Here is a 6,382-nt window from a genome sequence, read left to right as displayed (position 1 = left end):
CAGTACACCATCAATTAAGCCACAGACACCAATAGGCTGCAGTGGGGCCTGGAAGGTAGAGGATACTGCTGGTAGAAGGGCCACGGGTCTATGTGTAGGTGGAAGGGAATAGAAGATCCTGCCCAGGATATGACCCTGAGGAAGGAGGCCAGGACCTGTGGAAGAAGACTGGATGTAGGCAGTGCCCACCAGAACCCCCTGGGGAAGTTGAGGGAGGTATCTATGCCCTCAGGCACTGCCTGGGGAGCCTGGCCCACTAGCCAGCTCAAACAGCCCAGGCCCAACTTCTAAAAATAAGAGTCGAGAATCTAAGCCCCTGGTTGGTTCTGCAGGAGCCTGTTGCCTTGGCAACTCCTTCTCAGAGGCCTCCCTTCCGGCTGCCCCGTTTGGCTGCTGGTCCCTGTGCCAGTCCCCTAGTCTGGCCCCTCTGCCAGCCCTCTGTCCTGCCCTCCTGAGGAGGCAGAAGGGGGTATGGGGCTGGGGGTGGAGCAGTGGGAGGACCTTGGGGGATCCAGCTGAACACAATGGCCTGAGTGTAACACCCGTGGGGCTAACTGCGCTGGAGGCTGTCTGACTGTGGGTGTGTGACTGTGTGTGTGACAGGGCCTGTATCTGACAGCCTGTGTCAGGCTGTGTCTCTGTGTGCATCTCTGCCTGTGACTTCACTCTCAGAACCCCACGAGTGACTGTGCTCGCTCTCTGTAGATCCAGGTCCACGTGTGAGACAATGCGTATCTATGTCCTGAGGGAAGACCTAGCTATGGCCTTTCTCTGCCCGCCCCTGCCCATGGCCCCTCTCCCTGCTACCAGTGGGCTTTCCCTTAACCCTGTCGCTTCCACTTTCCGGGGCTGCATCCTGGGAGTGCAGAGGCATGGGGTGCCCAGAGTGAGCCAGAGGTTGAGCATGGTGACTGCGCCAAGTTCAGCTTGTCTGCAGCCGAAAAGCAAATAAATCTGCCTCTTTGGGTAAAATGGGAGAACAGGGGAAGAAGGCATTCCTGAAACTGTACAATCTAAATCTCCGAGTTTGTGCATGTGTATGCATGCATATGCTGTTCGCCCTGTCAGAGGTAGAGCCTCCCCTCTCCCACCCAGCCTCCCCTCTCCAATTAATCACCAAGTCCTATCAAATCTCCTCATAATCAGTGCTTCAGCTGGCCCCTCCTCTCTTCCTCTGCCAGCACTGCCCAGCCCAGGCCAACCCTCTCACCCGGAAGATGCAACAGCCTCCTGATGGCTCTCTCCCAGTTTCTAGGTTCCATATTTTGCCTCGCCCTATATCCCATGCCTCTATCCCTTCTCCATTCTGTAGTCAGAATGATCTCCTCAAAATACATCATGGATCCTGTTACATCCCCTGCTTAAAACCATTAACCCTCTACTTTGTTCTCAGAGCAAAGCACCAGCTTCGCAGCCTGGTCTTCCAGTCTGCTCGGCTTACTGCCTGGGTTTACCTTTTGCCCCTTCACCCAGCCACATCGACTAAGAGTTTTCAGAAGAGATCAGTATCTCTTTTGCTTCTGTACCTTTATAGATTCTGTTTCCCAGCCTAGAACCAATCCTTCTTTGGGTAAAGGTTGCTTATTCTGTGTCTCAGTATAAGCATCATCTCTACCAGGAAGCCTTCCTGACTGCCCTCAGGCTGGGTTAGGAGCCTCTGTTCTCATGACATCTTGGGATGCTCCTTGCCAACACACACACACACAGTGCATGTATTTCTAATGACTTCCCTGCCCAAAATTTGTAGAAGATTTAGAAGAAACAGAAAAATATTAATTGAAACAAAAAAATCACCATAATTCTCTCAGATTAACTCTTAGTTTATTTCCTTCCAGACTTCCTTTAAATGAATTGATTAAATATTCTCTTTATAAGATTAAGAACATTCTATATGTATGGTTTTGTTTCTTCCTTTGTTTCACTTATATAGTGAGCATTTTCCTAGGTTATTAAAAATTCTTCAAGAACATGACTTCTACTGGTTTTATAATATCCTTATATATGGATATATCATAATTTATTTAACCAACCCTCTATCGCTAGACATTTTTGTTGGTTGTGATTTTTCACGGTTATAAATAATGGCAATAAACATCTTTATGTATGGTTCTTTTTGAACATCTTTGTTATTTCTTGGATTGAATTCCTAAAGTAGATTAATAGGACCAAGGGGTTGGTCTGTTTTAAAGCTCTTGACACCATGGCCCAGTGGCCTTTCAGAAAGGTTGTTTAATTTACCCTTCCATCAATGGAGTCTGAGAGTGCCCCAGATGTCAGTTCTCACCAACAATGGTGCTATCTTTAAAAAACAAAAAAACAAAAAAAACCAACTGTATTAATTTCAATAGGCAAAACCACAACGTATTGTTGTTTTAATTTGCATGTCTTTGATTACTGGTGAGGATAAACCTTTTGTATCTCCTCTTTTGTGTCGTGCACAGATCACACTGAGCTATAATTATATTTTTACATCCTGTCTTTCTCTCACCAACTCTCAGCTCTTGAGGGCAGAGCCTGTTTGGGTCCAATTCTCTGTATCAGGGGCAGGGACAGAGGACATATTTCCTCTCAGAGTACAGCGTGGATTGAATTAAAGATTCTGTCTTCAGTCTGAGTTTTGACCTTGGGTGGACCAGGGGTCAAGCTGAGCTCTAAGACTGGAACACTGGGCAAATCACTTCACCTCTCTGGGCCTCAGTTTCCTTGAATGTTAAGTGGGTGTGAGTGAGGATTTAAACACAATAATGAATGTAAAGAAGACCGTGAAGGGCTATGAGCAGTGGCCATTGCTTGAGGTCTGCTTGCATTCGGGGAGTTGGCTTTGCCGAGGGAGGAAGGCATGTGCAGGAATGGCCAACGCCCCATCCAGATACCTCTTGGTCCAGCAGTGGGCAGGAACTCAGAGCAAAGGATCTGGGCAAGCCTGGGAAGGGCCATGGCAGCAGAGTTCAAGTTCAGCTAAGACAACGGGGGTTCGTGTCCTTGTGTAAGTCTGAGAGGGGAACTGCTGGCTGTTTTTATCTGCAGGGTTTGTGTGGTGTGGGTTGTTACCATGCCATTGCCTGGTATGATCTAATCACCATCAGTGGTGCCCACTGAACAGAGAGGGAAAGCACCTTTGCCCTGATGGCACAGCATCTCTTCCTGAGATTGGCCCTCTGCCACAGGGAGCGTCTTGGAGACAAACCCTGGTTGGAGGTGCCCTCACCCACTCTGGCTCAGGACATGTTCCAAGACAGACATGCACAATTTCTCTGCACATTACCAGCCTAATGATATTGTCATTTGGAGTCTGGAAATGAGAAGAAATTGGCTTTTTCTTGGTAATTAATATGAGTGATGGGCCTAAAGATGGAGTGGCAGTCCCCCAAATGAGAACCAAGCTCCTGGGAAAGTCAGCCAGGTCATCCCCCTGCCTTTGGGAAGGTCCATGTTCCATCCCTGGTCTCTGCTTGGTCTCCTCTAGATAGGCCAAGCCCACCTGCCTTTTCCACTGGTCATTCTGTTAGGGATTACTTTAGGGGCTGAGCCCTGATGGGCAGAAGGTTCCTCCTTGAGTCTGCCCATAGTCCTTCACGTTGTGGTGCAATTTGCTGTACCATTGCCCTCATGAGAGCTGCCTTGGGGTAAGAAGCATACTTCTTGGGGTATGCTTAGCTTAGTAGGGGCTTTCTTTATCTCGTTTGTTGAAAGCAGAAATGAAAACACTTGGGTAAGAGTGGGTTGAAGCTTTGTGAGGGAGTTCAGGAAAAAACCCTGGAGGGATGGAGGCTGGGTTTGGTTCCAATGGGCCGATGGCCGAAGGCTGACCCAGCTTGCTTTGCTAAGTAAAATTGCCAAGTTCATTAAAATTTCCCAGATTCATGAATAGTGCTCAGGGTCCCTGCCTCAGTTGCCCCATCATTCTTAGGGGAAAATGTTATTATCTCATCCCTTTGTCTTTATTCATTCACTTTCAGTGCTGGATAAGGGAGACATGGATTAAAACAGCTCCAGGCCTGCCCATGAGCAGCTCTGTGTCTAGTGGGACAGGCAGACGCTGATATCGACAGCTCCGAGAAAGAGTGAACAGGTTACAAAGGAAGCCCAGAGGAGAGAAGAATTGGTGCTTCAAAGAGAAGTTTGGGGGACAGAGGTGGGGCCAGGAAGGATGCATTTGGTAACAAAGAAGAAATGTTGGAAGAGCAATCTAGGCAGAGGAAACAGCATGGTCAAAGGCTGGGAGATGAGATAGAGCTTGGCACAGTCAGGAAATGGGATCTAATTCCTGGAGCACAGGGTGGATGTGGAGGTGAGAAGAGAGGGAAAGCTGGGCTGTCTGTAGGGACCAGATGGTAGAGGCAGTGACTGCTGAGGTAGGGAGTTTGAACTTTATCTCAAGAGCACTGGGGAGCCACTGAGGGTTTAAGCAAAGGAGGAATATGGTTGTGTTTGTTCCTTAAGGTGATCACTTGGGAAAAATATGGACAGGGGATGAGGGGCAGGACTGGCAGCTATTGCCGTTGTATCTGTGGTCCTGAATAGGGTCCTAGGTTCCAGAGATGTTAAGAGGGGAGACCAGATGAAACCCCATGGCAGCCATAGGTGGGATGGGTAGTTGCTGGTGATCCTGAGTACCAGTGCTCCCAAGACCTCTGGGAGAATGTTTAAATTCCCCAGAATGGCATTCCCAGTCTTGTCCTACCTACCTCTGCTGCCTCAGCTCCCCCCACCATCCTGTGCTCTGGCCCAACAGGTTTCTCCATTAGTTATGAACTCACACAACCCATTCCAGCATCCAAGCCTTTGTTCATGTTCATTACTGTCCCTCGAAGTCTTCCCTTCTCCCTGCCTCCCCAAATCCTCCCCACCTCCTCAGTGAAGCCAGCAGTGTCTGCCTTAACTCCCCTGTGTTTCTCGAGCCACCTTCCCTCCTTTTCCCCAATGCCCTTCACTTAGCAAAGACCATGTCATCAGCATAAGCAGTTGCTTAAAATCCTTAAAGGAGAACTTCAGACTTCGGCCCAGGTCAGGGCAGAAGCCAGCTCCTATCCTCCAGGGGCTCTGATAAGGCCAGACCAGGTGAACAGTCTTGTCTGCAGCTATCTCCCTGGCCAAAGGAGCTGTCATTATTGCTCCAAATTAGGCACGAATTTGCCCATGTAATTGTTTGCCAATTAGCATGAAATCTTAATGTAATTAGTTGGGCCCTTATTGGGCAGCCTGGGGAGCCAGAGGTGGTAGGGGGCCGCTGGAGCAGGGAGGGTCTTAGGCAGCTGGGGAAATGTGTCAGAGAGGAGGCCCTGAGCTATCATTAGGGCTGAGACAAGCAATGATAGAAATGGCAGGTTCTCACAGTTGAAAGGCCTTTGGAGAGGCCAGCCCTTGCTGCCTATCTTAACAGATGAGGAAACTAGGGACAGGTAGAGGAAGGAACCCCCTGGAAGCTGATGGCAGAGCTGGGCCAGATATCCAAGTCACTTGTCTACAGTGACCATAGGTGTAGCCTGGCTGTGGGTCAGGATGGCATGACCTATGGCTGTCTGGCGTCTGTTTCCAAATAAAGGCACCACTTTGGGAGGAGGCAGGGAAAGTGGGGGAGGCTGTGGGTACCAGCCCATCTTTCAGTAGGAAGCGCAGTGAGTAGAAGGCCTAGGAAGGATGTCAAATGGTTAAAGTCAGAGGTGCAATGGGGGCAGATAAGCGGCTCTGAGCCTCTTGGGAAATGACTTGGGTGCTGAGAAGGAAGATGGGGAGGCTAAAAAGCCTAGCTTTTCTCCCTCCTCATCTACAGACAGATACCCCCAAGCCCCATCCCAGGTTTTTTTGTCTCTCTGACTCTCTGGAAAGGGTCTGACAAAGGTGCTGGAGCTGGCTCATACCAGCTTGGGAGAGCTGATTGTTACATGTTTAGGAATTTTGCCAGCCAGTCAACTTCACCTTGGTGGTTTAAATTGGCCATCATGGAAAGATTTATACCCTGGAAATTGGCAAATGCTACAAATCAAGGTTACCCTTCCCCATTCCCTACCGGAGCCAGTTGTCGAAGAATTCCCAACACACACCGAAACCACGTGAACTGTGATGAAAGAGAGTCTGATCATGTTAGGGCTAGAAGGTCCTGCTTAGATGTCGTCTCTCCATGCCTCAAACAAGGGGGCAGCTGAGGCCACCTAGGAAGTCTGTGGCCCTCCAGACCCTCAGTCCAGGTTCCCCCACTCTCCAGGACTGAAAACGGTGGAGGGGGCCACAGAGTTACCTGAGGATTGGGCCACAGAGTTACATGAGGATTTGGCCATGAGCTAGAAGAAGGAAGCGTTAAAAGTGGATGGGTTGGCTCTGAGACCAGGCCCAGGGCAGAGGGGACCACGGGAGGTAATGTAGAAAGGGGTTTCCGTCAACA

Source organism: Pteropus medius, unplaced genomic scaffold (genome assembly GCF_902729225.1).
Source record: "Pteropus medius unplaced genomic scaffold, Ma_sr-lr_union100, whole genome shotgun sequence".
NCBI lineage: Eukaryota > Metazoa > Chordata > Mammalia > Chiroptera > Pteropodidae > Pteropus > Pteropus medius.
The sequence above is the reverse complement of the archived record's forward strand: the minus strand, read 5'-3'. Positions refer to the sequence as shown.